Source organism: Lagopus muta, chromosome 1, assembly GCF_023343835.1.
Source record: "Lagopus muta isolate bLagMut1 chromosome 1, bLagMut1 primary, whole genome shotgun sequence".
NCBI classification, from domain to species: domain Eukaryota; kingdom Metazoa; phylum Chordata; class Aves; order Galliformes; family Phasianidae; genus Lagopus; species Lagopus muta.
In genome coordinates, this window is record NC_064433.1 from 153,127,886 (window position 1) to 153,146,914 (window position 19,029).

Genomic DNA, 19,029 nt, shown 5'->3' on the forward strand with positions numbered 1-19,029 from the left:
GATCAGATGCTGCTGTGAAGTGTATGAGCAAGAATGACAAAAGGAAAGGCACTAGTGCTAACTTAGTTATATTCCCATAGCGAAGAACAAATAAAAGAAGAGAACCCTTTATAGTGGTTTTTTTTTGTTGTTGTTATTATTGTTTCATTCTTTACTTTTGCTTCATTGCCTAATAGAAGAGTTTCTTGTATTCCTGTGTTGCTTTTGTCCTGTTGACCTATATACCAGACAGGAAGAGACTCACACAGAGCATTTCATGCTGATGGATGAGTTGGTTATATATCCTAAACTTGGAGGACAGCAATAGGCTGCAGGAATTTTAAATAGGCTATTAAGTATAGTAAAATATTAAAATTTAGAATAATGCATACATGAAAACTAAGTAGAAAAACAAATATTCTCCAGGATTATTATTTCTCTCCTTCACTTTTCCTCTTTCTATCTTACATACCTTGGTCTGCCCTAACTTCCTCTCAGGCACAATTCACCAAAGTGAAATAACGAGCAGCAAATTTGTTCTTTAATGAACAATGACCAGCATTTTCTCTTCTTTTCTTGTATTCAGAATTAGATAAATGCCCACTTTAATGTCATCTTTATCTTTTAATCTATATTTTCACAGTTGTGTGCTTTGGGAGTTGTTTCACAATGAAGAGGATTTGAACTTCGACCTGAGCACTATGAAATGTGCTGTCATGCACTGCTATTCAATCCCTATGACTACTAACAGATTCTGTTTTGTTCCCTGCCTTATCAGTGCATGGTGACAGTCTGCCTATATGTGATCAGATGATGCACTATCACCTTTTCTGCTCACACCAGGATACCAGGGTCTGATAAATCACGACTATAGTCTAGGAATTGTGATTAGGGAAAGTAGCAGCTAGTAATAATCTGGGTCTCCTCTTGAAGCTGCAATAGGGAAAATGCTGGAGCACACTTAAGCTTCCATGTGATCCACATGACCATGTTTCCTTTCTATTGAAAAAGGAGCAGAGGAAAGGAAAGGAGATGAAGAGAACACAAAACTGGGAGCAGGGCAAACACCCACAGATAGAACTGGGTAGTTCTCCCAAGTCAACTGGCAGAGATAAAATTCTTACGAGACCTGAAGTAAGCATATATAATACCTGACTGAGCATTCCTCCATGAGGTTACAGTGCACTTTTTGCACAGAATATATCAACTTTCATTCATGAATGTCAGTCTTTCTATCTATTCTTAGCAAAATGGGAGGCTGAAGCACACTGACGTGCTTTCTCTGAACCACTTATTCAAATATCATAGGCCAATGGGATAACTGGGGCAGGAAAATAGTGATTAAATGATGAGTTCACAGAAATTAATCATTTTCCCTTTAACTTCAGCAACTGAACAAACAGTCATGACTTCAGATCAAACCTTTGACTGTCAGGCTGCTGCTTTGCATCACAATGGAGTCGCATTCATCTGATGGACATTGAGAGATCTCTAAAATATTTTTTTTTTCATGGCAAATAAGAGAGAGAACTAGGAACTTAGAAACAAAAATTTGTTCAAATGTGTTTAAAATATATTGATTTATGCCAAGAAATCCTGTTAAGCTGATCTAAGCTTTAATCTTGTTCAATGTAGATAGACCTTGCAACCAATAAAATGCAATTGCTAGGAAATGTAAAATCTACCTGACGTCAGCAAGACTCTTTAGGTGGATATGGAGTGTCAAATGAAATTAAGCTTGATTCTCAAATGATAATAACATAAAATTAGCCAAAATGACTAATACCAGAAATTCATTCATCTCAATATCCTGTCTTGAAAAGTGTCATGTAACGGATACTTTGGAAATCAGGCTTGCATACCGTATGGGTCCCCTGATACTTCCCATGCAGCTCTGACAGAGTGCTTCCTATACCAGAGATTGCATCCAAATGATTGTCTTTATCAGATGCCGAAGGATGTGAACACATTTTGGCCTCCACAGTATCCTGTGACAATTAATTGCACAGGTTAATTATTTATAATGTGAAAATAATCCCTCTGGAGAGAAGGCAATAGCTTAAGTGAACTGTAAGGCAACTTACTCTGTCAGATGTTCTGTTCATCATATTGCAATGCCAGGACCATTGCAAATAGCCCAGACAGTGCTACCCAGAGCAGAAGATACACATCAGCAGTGATCTTTTTCCACTTTCTTGCTGTGCTGAGCTCACTGAAGTGTGATGGGTATCACGTCTTCCATGTACCAATTGGACCAAATTCAGAAAGAGCTGTACAGAGGGATGTGTCAGGAAGAGATCTAAGACTGCAACAGCAATGATACTATTGAAATTTACAGCAAACTTCAAGCACCCTGCACAGCAAATTGTTCTGATTGGCATCTCAAAAAAATTATCTGAAGATCTCTTTCTTTGGTTTGACAAACAGAAATATCATTGCAAAAATTGACTTGGAAGAGCAGCAGAGAATGCCGCCAACTTTCTTTGTTAAGGGTTTGAGTGAAATTATTATGGCTTAAAGTAGAGACATTTTCTCATGAATGGTCCAGAAAATAAAAAGTGGTGGAGAATTTGGGCTTCTCTGTATGCTGGCAGCCATATAAGAAATATAAAAAAGAGCACAGGGTATTTTGATTTCCCTATTTTCCTTCAGAGAATAGGAAGAGCAATCTTAGGGGAGAACAGTTTTAGGAAGCCATCAAATAGAGAAAAAAATGTAAAAAAAAAAAATCAGAAAATTAATGTTTTTTTAACTCGCCTTTCAATTCTTGCTATGTTTAGATGACTACATTACTTGTATTCAGAATCTTAAAGATGTTTTCCCTGCGATATCATTGTAAGACATGTAACAACAGCATATACTCTTGCTGTGAAAATACAGAGATCACCCAGAGACAAAAATGCAAGTTTGAAAAGGACAGGGAAGCAAATTTGACTTTATCAATTGGATTAGAATCACACCAGGAACTTATAGAATCTTCCTGATCTTTCCACAGTACTGGGAGCTGATGCTTGCTAATTTGTCAGGCAACAAGAATGTAATTTAGTCAGTCAAGCTGATTGTTGTGACAAATTTTGTAGGTTGACTGTACATATTATTCACTCATGTTTGTCATCTGACTTTTAAAAGTTTTCTTTGTGAACTTTGATGGAACTCCATTCTTTGCCACAGGATTAAAAAAACACCTCTTTATCCACTGATAGTTGCTTCTGAAGTCTAGATCAATCAGTGAAGAAAATAACACTGTAAATAACAGGTTAAGAAATGGTAGGTTTCAAACCATCTTCCCAGAGTGTTCTGCTGTCATGTGCCTTTCATTCAATCTCAGAAAGGATTTGTTCTGAACTATAGAAAATATTATTATAAAGAAATTTCATAAGATAAAGTTCTTCTCTTGCTTCTTTTTCAGTTTCAGTTTCCAGAATACTGAACTTAAAAATTCATTACAAGAAGGATCAGAGATGCAAACCATGTCTCTAGTTTGAAGAAGCATACAGACAAAAATAAAAGAAAACAACACAGAAGTAACTTGTTTTTTTTCTTGTAAGCCATTTTGAGATCTCAAAGATCAAACTCTCACTCAGAAACATACACTTGAGCATACAGAAGTTGTTTCAGACAGAAAATATACACTGATATCATCTCAGAAATTGAAAGGAAAGGCATGGGAACCAGAGACTGCAAAGAATAAATTGTGTTAGGTACTTATAATGAGACCCAAAAGAAGGAATATTTCTTGGGATGTGGTTCAGAAATGGCTGTATGAAATCCCAGAGTTTCTGGATGATCACAGAATCACGGAGTGGCCAGGGTTGGAAGGGACCTCAAGGACCATGAATCTCCAACCCCCCTGCCACATGCAGGGCCACCAACCTTCCCATTTAATACTAGACCAGGCTGCCCAGGGCCCCATCCAATCTGGCATCCACAACCTCTCTGGGCAGCCTGTTCCAGCACTTCACCACTCTCTCTGTAAAGAGCTTCCCCCTGATATCCAATTGTGATATTTCATGAAATGGCTGAACTAATCTAACAGCTTACTTCTGACAAGTGGACTCCCCCAGAAAAAAAAGGGGCTGAATGGGCCAGAGGGGGGCTCAGCTTTCTTTCTGTTACTGTCACGCCCTTGTGAGACTGATGGTCAGCCATGATCATCTTTTTTACTCCTGTGGCTAAATGGTATTTCACTGCTGTGAACATCTGGACAGAACCTGCTGCTAATCTTTTTCAATTGCAACTCCAATGATTTAGGCAAATGAGAAAAGGAAAATTGAAAATAGAGGGGCTAGGCAGGCAGAAGTTTGCACTGACAAGAAGATCTAGTACTGCTGTTTACATTTCTGTACTTTGCTACCAATAATTGCTTGTTTTTTAATGGCTATCTTTGTTGCATACAGATCTAACTGCTCTGTTCTGAAGTCTACTCTTCTGTGTACATCTGAGATGGTTCAGAGTTTGTTTAATCATTTGCAGCTCCCTAGTTGTTTGTAAGGAGATAGGAGGCCATAGTGATGTTAAAGGATTTACTGAAATACACAGAGCAGAAAATCAACCCAAAACAAGAAAATGTGACTGTATGACCCCCCAAACAAGCAAGAGCAGAGATTTACATTTAAATTCATACTTAGTTCTGTAACAACTATAAATATCGTCTCATCAATTGCTATGCCAAACATTCATTAGAGACAAAATAATCCAGGCGGATTAAGAGCTTCTGTCACATTCCTCCACGTTCCCAAATCCATCAGCCAGTATAGGAAGAAATTCCAATACACAGCAAGTACACACAGATAATCACAGCTCAGTACATGAATAGAAGTAGCTTAGATTTCCCATGGCCTTAAGCAAAGATATTTCTCAAAGTAACTATAATAAGTAGCTGCAACACATACTTACAGTCTCCTCAATGCAACAAATAACATGTTGCAGACTCCCTTTGTTGACAAAAAAAAAACATAATATAATCTAACTCCTTTGGCAATTTCTTGCATTTTTTATGACATTTTGTCTGCCAAATAGGAAAGTAGTTTCTGATATTTTTTGTGGGGTGCATGTGATGGTGAGTTGCTGGATTTTCTTGGTTTACATTATCAGGAACAGTTATTCTGGGAGGAGATCAGCGAGATCCACCAATGGGCAAAAGTATCTCCATTTGAACCCAAAAGGAAAGGTAATTAAAAAGAAATCCATTAGGTTGCCTTGCTTTCTCCCACATATATATTTTTTTAATATTGTATTTTCTTCCTTTCAGCCAGTTAAACCATTTTGGCTTAAAAAGGCACAGTGCACTTATTCAGATTAGAAAAATTCCAACATCAATCCTGTTGTACTGACTAGGAAGATGGCACTTGAAATAGCATTTACAAGGATGAGCTTTTTCTCAAAGGAAAGCAAAGCCAGTTCTTGTCTCATTAAGTAAGGCAATGTGTTCTATTTTTTTTTTTTTCTTCTGAAAAAAAAGCAAAAAATGTTGCTATGCTGTAAAAATTGCTAGAAAACTGCTCTGTTTGCCTTAATGTATCTCTCGACAGCCAGATTCATCGGGCTCATGACAACTGAGCTCAGATAGAGTGAGCTATTAAAGCCCTGCAAGTAGCTGGGGGAAGCAGCGGATCGCTGCACAGCTGTATCCAGCACACGTTCTGCAATAAGGAGTCATGATGGGTGAGATGTTAAAACATCCTCTGCCTGCTTCAGTATCTAATGAAACATTTGGGACAAATGACATTGGTTTCTACAAGGAAAGAGCTTAGCTTCTGCGGTCATTACATTTGGGCAGGGAGTAAGACATGCTGAAGCTTGCAAGATTTCAAGGAAGCTGGGCTTGAAGCTATGAAAGTCAATGTGCAAGGAGAGATTGTGGCCTCATATGGTAATGCTTTTAACTTCTTCCTGCAGGTAGAGATTCTTTTTTTTTTTCTTTCAAATTTCACCCGGTTTGTGTCCTAAAGCAAATTGTTCCTTCTTTCAGAAAGCAAAGAGAAAGAAGAAGCCAGGCACACTGTAACAGCTAGGAAGCCTCTTCTTTGTAGATCTGGCCTGAAGTCTTGGGGAGGTCATTTTAGGTAGACTGAAGCTTTTGGGTAGTATAAATAGTATTGAATAGTAATGCACTGGATCAAGCTGCCAGGGAAGTGGAGTCACCATCCCTGGATGTGTTCAAGAAACTTGTGGATGTGGCACTGAGGGCCATGGATTAGTGGGCATAGTGGGGATGGGTTGACAGCAGGACCAGATGGTCTTAGAAGTCTTTTCCAATTTTAATGATTCTATGATTCCAGGATTCTAGGATTCTAGAATTATATTCAAAGGGCAAACCGGACAAATGAGACAGCCCTCTTTGGAAAGGGTATGCCAGACTGGGCAGGGTCATCTGTATATTTCTAGAAGAAGTAAAAACACATCAGCAAGGTGACAAATAACAATTCTCCCAGGAAACAACCCTGGCAAGCCACTAAAGTGAGGGACATACACTTAAACAGCTACTGTTTTTAGCTGGCTCGAAGGTCTGTCCCTAATGTACGATACAAGAACTGATACCTCCTGACTCCCAGTGTTTTCACTTGAGTGAAAATGTTTTGGTTTTTTTTCTCTCAAAGCAAATATATCGTAAGATATACCTGAGTTTCCACTCTGGTGCAAATACACCGTTTTACAGAATCACAGAATGGCCTGGGTTGGAAGGGACCTCAAGGATCATGAATCTCCAACCCCCATGCCACATGCAGGGCCACCAACCTCCCCACTGAATACTAGACGAGGCTGCCCAGGGCCCCATCCAACCCAGCCTAGAACACCTCCAGGATACGGGGCTTCACAACCTCTCTGGGCAGCCTGTTCCAGCACCTCACCACTCCCTCTGTAATTAATTTCCCCCTCCTAAATTTCCCCAACCTAAATCTCCCCTCCCTCAACTTAAAACCTTTTCCCTTTTTCCTGCTGTTATCCACCCTTTCAAAGAGTTGATTCCCCTCCTTTTTGTAGGCTCCCTTTAGGGAAAGGATGCAATGAGGTCACCCTGCAGCCTTCTTTTCTCCTGGCTGAACAAGCCCAACTCCCTCAGCCTGTCTTCATAGGAGAGGTGCTTCAGTCCCCTGATCATCTTCATGGCCCTCCTTTGGACCGTCTCCAACAGCTTTGTCTTTTTTTGTAGTGGGGGCTCCACACTTGGACGCAGCATTCCAGATGGGGCCTCACAAGAGCAGAGTAAAGGGAGAAGCAGAGTGGAGGGGGACGCTAACACAAAGTCTGCATCATTCTTTGTACTGCCATAAAGCAGATGAAGATTTATTTAAAGACATATCTACAGTATTTGATTCCAATTGCTTCTAAGGCTTTACAGAGGTCACAAAAAATTCACTGTCTTTGAGAAGCTCAGGCTGGCTCAACTAGAAGCTTGGGCTCTTCTGCTATGGGAGATGTGGCTTAATTTATGTTTTGTTTGCACTTCCTGTGTGACATGGAACAAATGTACAGTACCAAGAATCTTTACATCTGAAATAGTAATTAAAGCCCTTCTGTGTTCCACAAGGGACATGATGGTGACAAACGTAGAGGGACTGAACATTGAAATCTATCATAAACATTTCATATAGATGTAATGTTACACAACATTATGGGCATTTGGATATGCTCTATGTTCACTGAGAGAAGGGAATGTTTGATTTGAGTTTTGCCACCAAAAAGAGATAGTGTTGCCAAAGGCAGAGCACAATACAGATCTCTTTAGACAGAAGCATAACAACACCCCATCCTAATATTTTTGTTGAAAAATATATGTGTATATCCAAAAGGTTACTCTCTGAATGGCTTATCTATCGAGCTGAAGACTACACAGATGTGCTGATCTAACTAAACTATATATATATCATTATATAAGATTAAGACTACCACTCATTAAACCAGTGGATATATTTTTAGGCAGTTGACTCATTGCATAACTATGACAGCACACTTCAAACATCTGAAAATAAGCCAATATTCCTATAAATTACTTCAAAGCAAGGGGGCAGAATTCAGGCTTTTCACAGCAGACATCACAGCTCAGCAGGCCTCGGGCTGGCTCGCTAAGGCAGAGCTGCCCCTGCTTTCAGATCTCCCCATGACTGTCTGCATCTACTCTCTGCTCCCACCTGCTGTGGTCCAGACAGCTGGTCTCAGAAGCAGTACAGAACATCCCTAGCCTTTTTGTGATCTGAAGATAACAAACACATGAAAATTCAATTTACAGCATTTGTTATTCTTCTAATGTATACTCATTTCTGCTTGTTAGGATGGAATATGTCTTTATCTATTTTCATGAAAGCAAAATAATGTAATATTGACCAGGTTTACTGACTCTAGATGACAAGACAAAGGACTAAACCAAGATCTGTTGTCTCAGTAAATAAAAGTGTCTTAGTTTCATCTGGGATGGAATTGTTTTCTTTGGAGTGTCTGATATCATGCTATGTTTTGTTTTAGGAGAAAAAAAATGTTGATAACACACTGACATTTATAGTTGCAGCTTAGCAGTGTTGTACAAGCCAGGCCATTTGCAGCAAAGGGCCCGAGGAGCTGGGAGGGAACAGAATTAGGACAGCTGACTTAAACTGGGAAATGGGATATTCCATACCACATGGCATCATGTGGAAGGATTTTGAAGGGGGTGGAAGTTCTTTCTCCTCCACTGCTTGGAGACTAGCTGGGAATCACTGGGGGGTAATGAGCAATTGCTTGTGCATCATTTGTTATATACATTCATATATATATATTCATATATGTATGTCATTATTATTATTATTCTTTTCCTATTCTCTATCTTAGAAAATAGTTTTATCTCAACCCACGAGTTCTACTTTCTTTTATATCCAACAGGAAATCAGAGGAGAAAGATTAAAACAATCTGTTTTGCATCAGTGAAAGAGAGAACTCTTCAGAATTTCATGTCTCCCACCATCAGTTAAGGAATGGCTCCTGTTGTTTATTATGCTGTGTGTCCACACAGAGCAGCATGTGCTTCTGGGCTTTAGGTTCTTGAAATCAGTCCGTGTGCCTCGTTAGAAATGCTACAGTAATGTGAGTACAGCTATAGGAGAGGAAATGTCATTTAGTACTGCAGACTCACCATGCATCCTAGCAGAAGCATGAAGCCAAGTGAGCACATCTGACTGGGCTTCCTGACTAAGCCATCAGTCTAGAGAGGAGCACAGCCATTTCCAAATCCGTTTGAAAGTGGGATGCCGTGCTCCTTTCTGTTTTCATCCAACATTGCTCAGGACAAAAATCTCTGAGATCAGATCATTTGCACTGTGCAGCCGTACTGTAAAATTCCCAGACGTTGGATATGTGTCATCACAGTTTGTCATTTCCGCTTGAGTTAAAAATATGATAACTATTATGATATAGAATTAAAAATAGCTTATTTGGGGGAAGTTTTTAAGGAAAACAAATAAGCGGTTTTTGTAGTCATTCAAATATTGAACTGTCCAAATTCAATAATTTAGATGACTTAATATTTAATTCCTGAATCTGAGTTTGTAACTCTAGATTCACTTTGCAGTCAGTGAGAGATAGCTACATTTAAAGGTAACTCAGCTCATCATAAAATAAGAGTTTAAGGCAACTGTTCCTCTGGAGGTGTCTATCTCTCTCAAATGACAATACTGCATAGGATGAATAACTTAGAATTGTATGTCTAATCTTTAGATTTAAATTTTGGCAGCTGAATCCCACCATGAATATGCTAATGTAAGGCATCTATGACAAGCACTATTAAGACAGCAACTTGAATAAAAAGAATTTGACAGAAGTTAAACTATACAGTAGTTCCCATTACAGCAATGCTTTTCTCTTGCAATCGTTTCCCTACCCATCATAAATATTTCTTAGTGATATCTACTGAAATGAAATGCATACGCACCTGGAACCACCAACTGAGCTGTACAGCCCATAATCTTTTATGTGAAATGTCATAAGCATTAGATGTGACATCTTTACAATACTTTTTAGCATGCTATTAAGGCACAAAAAGCCTATGATACAGTGTGAAAAAGATTGTGTGGAAATGTTGATGACTAGCTTTTATCTTTCCTACTATAGAGTATCTTGGTTTTAGACATTCATAAATAAATATCAAAGAAAAAAAAAAAGCAAGTAATAAATTAAATTGTCTGTAAAACATTGCAGAACATTATATCCAAACCTCGCAAACAGAGTTGTAGTGAAGAACAATTCTCCTGAATATTCAATATAAACCTAAATCTAAGTCTAAATCTAAATCTAAATCTAAATCTAAATCTAAATCTAAATCTAAGTCTAAATCTAATCTTTCAAAGTCCAAGCAAAAAAAAAAAAAAAAAAAAAAAAAGAGAGAATGTTGTCATGTTTTCTAGTGTTGATCCTAACAATCTCACTGCTATTATTTTGAAGGGAACAGCAGGAAAAAAGTAGAATGTTGTTGCACACTGTTTAATATGATAAGAAGGACTGAAGATTGCCACAACATTTGTTATGAAGGCCAAGATTTAATTTATGTGTTATGTAGTGGCCTAGGTTATAAACACAAGGAACAGGAGTTGTTCATTTATTGGGAAAGAAAATGATAATGCTTGCAATACTGAAGCTCAGAATCACATGCCTGGAATGCTAAAATACCCAAGGCATGTTATTTATACAGCATACTGTGTGCAAGTGAAATCCCAGACATGCCCTTACACTACACAGCACTGACACAATTGTCAGTGAAGATCTGAAGGCAAATGCATTCTATAGGTATGCATGGTCTTTGTCTGTGGAGAAATCCAAAAAAGGCACTTAAATTTTTCAGAAGTCATGGAATAGCTTCTATTTCCTTGACAAATTTGTAGCATTTAAATTTTGTAACTCTTAAAGCTATAAGTTCTTATAGCTGGAGAGATACAGACCATAGTATCTAGGGCTATCAAACCTGTTGGTTGGAAACCTCTTTCCCAGCCAAGGGTACAATCATACAGTCCTGAAAGCAATTTTCAGAAAGTAGGGTAAGTTAACTTGAGGTTAAAGAAATAGTAAATATCTGCTTACAATTAAACTATTCCTTTGGGCCCAATGGGTTTTAGACTAGGAAACTTAAAATATCTCCATGTAAGTATCTGTAGATGTCTAAAATCCCGTTACAGCCAACAAAGCCTACAGAGCATTTCAGCTTATGATAATATAGACATGTAGAAGATGACTCAGCTGCCTGCACACTGGTTTCCAGTGGCCCTTGATATATCTCAAGGTATGCATGAAGTCATATGGACCTATGGGAGACTCTTGCTCTTCTGGATGAGCAGCTGGAAGCCAGACAAGATTACCAAGGACACAAGAAGTGGCATTAATGTCTCTGTGGAGTGAATGAATCATACTCCTCATGGTGGTCAGCTGACTCATTCCTCAAAGCTCCACCAACTATGAAGTCTCCTTTACAGATAGCACCAGGCATCAAATTTATCAGCCTAAAATGATCTTTCTTAATTCTTGAAATGATTCCTTTCTCTCAGAACCATTCAAGGAAAACAGATGCCACAGTTACATGGTGCCAGTTTTCTTCTTCATTGTAGAGGCATTATAGTGACAGTGCAAATGACATTAAACAGGAAAAGTGGTATTACATCCATGCATCTAATCTGCAATATCTCTTGTATTTCTGTTGTCGATTTAGGGAAGAGGCTGAAAGATAATAAAGCATTTCACAGGGAACTATACAGAATCTGGCCAGGGTTTACAAAAAATAACCACTGAATAAGAGGCACAGGATATATTATTATGCAGTATTTTCAGCATTCACACCTATGAAATTCAGTAAACTATCAGGAAAATATTGAGAAATGCTCTGTCTGAAAACTGAGAGATGATAAATTCGGACATCTTATCCCTGAATAAGAGAAAGGCTAGCACAACACACAGAGATGAGGAACTTTGAACTCAAGTTTGCATAGCTTTTACACAGCAATGCTTTAGGATGGTTTGATCTGCTGCTGAATCAGCAGTGTTCTGCAGGAGGTCAGAGAAGGAGAAGAAAAAAGCCCCCTGCAGCTGTGAGAATTATGACACTACTTAGTGGTGATTACGTCAAGGAGTAACCCTTTAAACAGTCTCCAGGCTCTGCAGGTGACCTCACAGACCTTGAGGAATGCACTAAGAAAGGGGTAAGAAGAGAAGATTTTCTAGAGGAAATGTCAGGAAACATTCTATGACTAAAAAATTAAAAACAAACCTGCAATACTTGAGAGAGATGTGGAACTGTCAGAGCAAGGTATTTCTCAATGGAGCCCACAATGAGTTGTCGCTGATTAAATAGCATAATGTATAGAGGGGTGACTTTCTCACAAGCTGAGGAATTATTTCTTTTTGTGTAGTGGAGGAGGTAACAAGTTGCTGCTGGGATCTCCTCTGTTTCCCACAAATGTGGTTGCAAAATTGCTGCAGAATATGTAGGCATCCATGAGGGAATCAGAGGGGATTTGGGAGGAAAAACATTGTACATATAAAGCAATGTAATAATTACCAGTTTCAACTCAATATAATTACAGATGAGTTTCCACCAGCTACTAATTATCTTCTTGGTTACAAAGGCCATATTTTATTTAAATGAAGTGGAATGAAATGCTATTAAAAGCTACATGCACAGCACTAATGAGAGAATGCATTGAAGACCATTTCTCCCTGTAGGCCATTGAATTAAGGGTCCGAGCATCCTTCTGAACATGTGATAGACCCCAAGTCTGGCTGCTTTGAATGTATACATGCAAAGAAACACAGCTAATTTGTGATGGAATCAGTTGCTTTTGAGTCCTCTCCAAAAACAATCTATCTCATTTAACTTTTTTCAACTGGGGCCTTGGATTACACCCCTCTCACCTTCCTTCAGGCACCAATGGGAAAAGCACTTTCAGAGCTAGGATGGAGTTCACTTTCCCCATAGCAGTCCATACAGTGCTGTGCTCAGTATTTGTAGCTAGTACAGCTTTGGTATAGCACTGATGTTTTGACTGTTGCTGAGTAGTGCTGGCACAGCATCAAGGCTCTCTTCAGTTGTTCAAAGCCAGTAGGCTGTGGTGGACAAGAGATGGGGAGGCAATATCACTAGGGCAACTGGCCTAAACCAAACTTAGTATTCTAAGCTTCATGATGTCACACTCAACAATAAAAGATGGGAAATGGTAAGGAAGCACTTACTATGAAGACATCTGCCCTCTGGAAAAACTGTGTACTCCAGCCTTGCTTCCCAAGATATGACCAGACATCTCTTGCTGGTAGGAAGCAGAGAATATTTTTTTCCTCCTTTTGCTTCTACATGGCTTTTGGTGGGTTTTGTCTGTTTGTTTTATTTCTATACACTAGCTTGTTTTTTTTTCCATCTTATTTTCTCAGAGAGCAGTGCAATGGAGGTAAACCGCCCTTCAGCTGATAAACCATCACAGATCTCAAGTTACCTGAAGTTCTGTATGTGAAGAAATATTTTGCTAACCTTCATCTAAACTACTAGTGAAATAGCCGATGAATTGAACTCAGATCTTTTCTCATATATAGAAGTGAGAAGACCAAAGTCTGAACAATGTTTAGATGTTGTACTAAGGGACATAATTTAGTAGGAAAATATTAGTGGTAGGTGGATGGTATGGATGATAGGACTGGATGATCTTCAAGGTCTTTTCCAGTCTTGGTGATTCTATGATTCTATGAAGTTGAAAGTGATAAATCACTATGGAGTCACCATCCCTGGAAGCGTTCAAGAACTGATGTGGCACTGAGGGAAATGGTTAGTGGGCATAGTGGGAATGGGTTGATTGTTGGACTAGATGACTTTACTGGTCTCTTCCAACCTTACTGACTCTATGATTCCATGATTCTCTCTCAAGACAAGATTATATATGACAACTAATTAACATTTATAATCATGGCTATTGCAATGAAATCTGAAGCACAAACAGAGCAAGACAAGATAACATTCAATCCTTGCTTAAAATATCCACTCTAAATAAACAAGGCAAAAAAGTTTAGGAAATGATGTAATATGAGAGCAATGATAAAATATGAGAATGTGATGACAGCAGCCATCTGAGACAGTCCACAGCTCACAGTGTTCATATAGGAGACAAAGCTTGTGAAAATAGAGAAGAAAGCAGGAGATGCATTGGGAGGGAAGATGGAGAAGTAAGAAGAAAGAAAACATGAAGTATATGCCAGGAAAAAGGTTGTGTGTTTCACAACACATTGTGAAGCGTATGGGGTTAAAGGTATCATGCAACACTTGGACATAAATCCACAGTAAAACCAAAAGAATGAAAAGCAAAATCAAGGGAACAGAAATACCAGAATGATCAAAAACAATGTAAATCTTGTAAGAATAGCATATCCATATAAATAATTTTGACATTTAAATGTCAAACTCATTTTATGACAACAACAGTAGCTGTCAAGTGCAAATGTGCTGAGCTTTCTGTTCACCTTTAAAATAGCAATTTAATAAGTAATTCTAATATTTTTTCCTTTTATATGCAAGAGATCTCTGTTGTGCTAACAGGAGTTGTCATTTAAAGTAAAAAATGTCAGTCTTATCATGGAATATTTGTTTAATAAGTGACACTATTGTTAAAATTCTGTTTATTATTTATTCCTAGCACGCTGGCTCTTCTTAGGACTAGGACCATTGAGTTGAAGCACTCATGATCTTGATGTAAGCCATCCACTACTCCACACAGACAGAGCTAAAGACAAATTCCTGCCATAAAGCCCACTGGCATGCAGCTCTCTGTTTGTGTGAGCTCACAAAAGCAGCAGAGGCAGTCTGCACAAACCTGAAAACCTTGGTAAGCATCTCATGGTGCAGCCATAAGAACTGAAAAACAGACACAGCTCGGTATACAAATCTTTACACACACAGAGTCTTCTTATTAGAGCGTAATGAATGTATAGTATCTGAATTTGCAGCTGGCTCATCTTATGATTATCTGGCTCATTTCTTGCACATCATATTGGATACACAAATGTAATAACCAGAGATGTAGTGAAATGATAAAAACATAAACATAATTCATACAACTATTTAAAAAATAGATGGCAATATTACAGCACTGATGAAGATTCCAAGCTGAAAAGCTCATCTTTTTTGAAAAGCATTTTTTTTTCTTTTTTTGTCTGAAAGAGGTCCAACTTTAAGCTTCCATTTTTATAGCCTGCTTTAGGACAACATCAATTCAATTTTCAATATTTAGTTATTTGCACATGAAACACCAGATGTTCAGAATTCTACATCATATATGGGTTTCTTTTTTTAATCTCTACTGAAGCTCAATAAAACAAAAATGGGATTGTTTTTGCAGTTTCTCTAGATAACTACCTATGCCTCTGGTGTATGGACTACATTTCCATGTGTGATTAAAATGATAGGTATCTCGTGGTTTATAAAACCCAATCCTATTTACTTAGCTGTGTTTTTAATTAAGTGTGCTTTGCAGTCGAACTCTCTGTGGCACTTGGAGAACGCTATAAAAATAAAATGAGTGACTGAATGTAATATTGGATAGGGATTGCTGAAGTACATTTTAATGTATTTACAGTTTGTTCGTAAAACTTTTGTTGGACAGGCTTAAAATTCAAATTTCCTGGAGCAAAAGAAATTTCATTATTTAGCCAGAGTGGCATATAACCAGATGTTACAGTCTATCCAGGAAAAAAAATATTTTTATGCTGCTATTTTGCTTTTCAGTTTCAAGTTTTTCTATCTTACAGCTATTTTCATCAGCCCACAGCAGAATAGGCAATAAACAAGCCTCCTCTTCCTGCTTACAGATTTGCTATCTGGTTGCTGTGTCACAAGAATGAAGGCCAGAGAGCATCAGCTTGTTAAATCACGAGTCTTTTAAAGCCACATATACACCTTACAACTGGAGATTCAAATATTCTTGAACTACTCAATGACATACTGTAAGAGACAAATAATCATCTGGCAGTACATTCAGTACTTTGTGCTTTTACTGTTCCTACAAAACACGTAAAACTTCAGTTCTGATTCCATGCAGCCTTTCCCCATACAAAACAAAAAGTATTCTCTGCCTGTAGGAGTGTATGAGCTCAACATGAGATTACAGAGATAGGAGGCAGTGCAAAAATTATGCCAGACAGAACAATGGACAGAAAAATATTCATCCTAAAAATATATATCCACTCTAAAGTGCAATAGACAAAGCCCCCAAAATTTCCTCTTCTCTCTAGAGATTATAAAAGGGATATGGAAATTTCTGATTCAGACATCCACTTTACATGCATCTAAAATTAGAGGAAATGAATCTCAAAGAGTCAGAATAGCAAATTATTTTCAGTTCTCTCCGGGAATAACAAACCTAAGACCCAGTTGTATAAAGGAGAGCAAAGGATTGGTTTTGCGCACGTTTATACAGAGATGATTTCATTGATGGGATCACAGAGAGCAATGGGCAGAGAGTACCAATGTGCTGTTCAAGATTTTACCACATGGGTAATGGAAACTGATACTGTGAACGGATCAAGGACAGATATTAAGAAAAGCTGTCAGAAATATATTGGCTAATGTTGTCAAATGAAAGCCTACAAGATTTTATGCAGAAAATGCACACTTCTGGAATAATGCAACACTTTTCATAACAGTATTGCATGCCAACAGAAGAAAATCTGCATTCTTTCTACACAGTAAATGCAATAATTGATAATGTCTCACTACTCACTTCTTTGTTCTTTTTAATAGCCATGTTTTTTTACTTACTTCAGTGCAGATATTTTTCCAGGCTCTTCCAAGGCTTTCCACCTTGCCCACTTTAACATCTTGTTATAAAAATGTCTTTTACCTAAACCAGCCACCCTAACTATCTTCCTGGAATAACTGAATCAGACTGACAGCCACCATAATACCTAGTCAGGAACTTCCCAGTAATGCAATGATGCCCTGAATGGTTTTTCAATGATTTTTTTAATACGTAATTCTATTTCCTCATTATCCTCTGCAGTAATAAGGCAATACTGCATATGTGGGAGAAATTTTATTAAGCTGCAGGAGCAAAATGTACAGCTACTGCTGTACCACTGGGTACTCCTTAGATCTGTGAGTCAACTTGCATGAGTCATTGCAAACCTTGTATTATATTCCAGATGGGAACAGCCAAAGAAAAACAAATGCTCCTTCTGTCAACTATTTCACCTCTAATCTGGAACATAGAAGATCTCTCCTCAGATCCCAACTCAGCCACAGACTTTCTGTGTGATCCTATATGTGTCTGCAGTGCATCAGTTACACAGTGGTCTGAGCACACTCCCAGCTCATATTTACTGGTAAACCAAGTTCAGTCAAAGAGTCACTGCATTATATTCTGGGATATTTCTGAGAGGAAGCCAAAGTTCCTCCTTATACAGCTTAAAATGATTAGGCATGTCCAGATCAAGAAGCTACAGCTAAATCCACCATCATCATAAATTTGCTTATTCTAAGCTTTTTCTGTGCTTTGAGCCTGAGCTGCAGCTGTGACAGTAGCTCACACAAGGCAGACACAAACTATGTGGATTGCGCAGCAGCATGCTTATGCCTATTTTTGACAGTGTGCTTAAATGCACAGCATTTTGGTACCTCTTTTTATATTTGTTTTTATTGCAGATCTTCACTTGCAGAACAGGAATCATCCTGACTTTTCTTTGTCTAGCCTGGATTTAAAAAATAGGAACATCACAAATTCTTTTGTGAGTGGTGAGAAATATTTAAAGCAACTTTTTAGTGGTTTTAGTAGGCTCAGATCTTTTCATTCATTTCTTTATTAAAGTAGCTACACACATAGTAGAAGAAGGGTTATCGCTACACGTATACTTGTCATGAATATACTACTCTAACAATTGAAATTACCCATTTACTGCACTTTAAGTTTCCACAATACAATGCAGTTGGGCATGAGGAAGACATGGGGGAAATAGCATAGCTGTCACAAAGCCATTCTTTGAAAACAGCAGTCTGCACACCACTAACAAGAGGGAGGTATTTCTTTACACCCACTTTCACATATTTATGTCATTAAATGGACACAGCCCTTGCCTACATGCTCTTTGGCTGTGCTGAATCTCCAGATTTTAAAACTCTGCATGTTTTTACTTGTTGTTACTCTTGAAAACAAAGCAGTGAACAGTGGCAATTTTAAATGTTGTGGCTTAATGAAAGCTGGGGGCCCAAACACAAGACGGCTGAACAGCCTGATGTACAAAAGGAAGTATCGTCTTCAAAGAAAGAATACGCTTCTTTTCTACTAGCAGCATTTTTCTCTCAATAAACAGTTAGAAATGCCATTTTCAAGGATCACAAAGAATATAAATTTCATGCTAATGTATTATATTGTTCTGCACATCCCAGTGAAGTGTGGCACTTTTATTTGGACAAAATTAAGGGGATTGTGAATGGGTGAATTTTCTGCAATTTTCCTCTGGAATACCACATTACCAGAGATGTTCTGGTACAAAGTACCATCAAACCCAGACACAGGAAACACTGAAAGCAAGCATTGCAGTGTTCTGTTCTGGAGAAGTGCTCACATAAAAAGTAGGAAAGGGTGCAATGTTGATGCACTATATAATGTTCTGAACCAGATTCTAGAAACCATTACTGTTCAACTTAGAAAAGCTGGACAGAACAAAGTTTAAAGGAATGCAAAATTTGATTCATGATTACAGTCTTTAATAATTCATCATAGACTTAAGCCTCTTTTCTGGGCACCTGCTAGTAAGCAGCTAAGCATTCCTGCCTCCAAAGATTTATAGGTACCACAGTGATAAAATCTGGGCAGTATGGTCAACATTACACAACTCTTCATAAGTCCTTTGTTTCCTTCACCACTGAACTTTAAAGAAGAACTATGCACATGTCATATAATATCACTGTCTTAAAAGATTATGGTACCACTTTTTCACATGTATAAAAAAACAATGGGTTGTAAAATTTGATATCAGTGCTTTACCTTTTATGGATCCTTTATGGACCAGTTCTCTGTAAGTTAACACTTGTAGGATGATCTAATGAATAGAGGGTATTTGAGG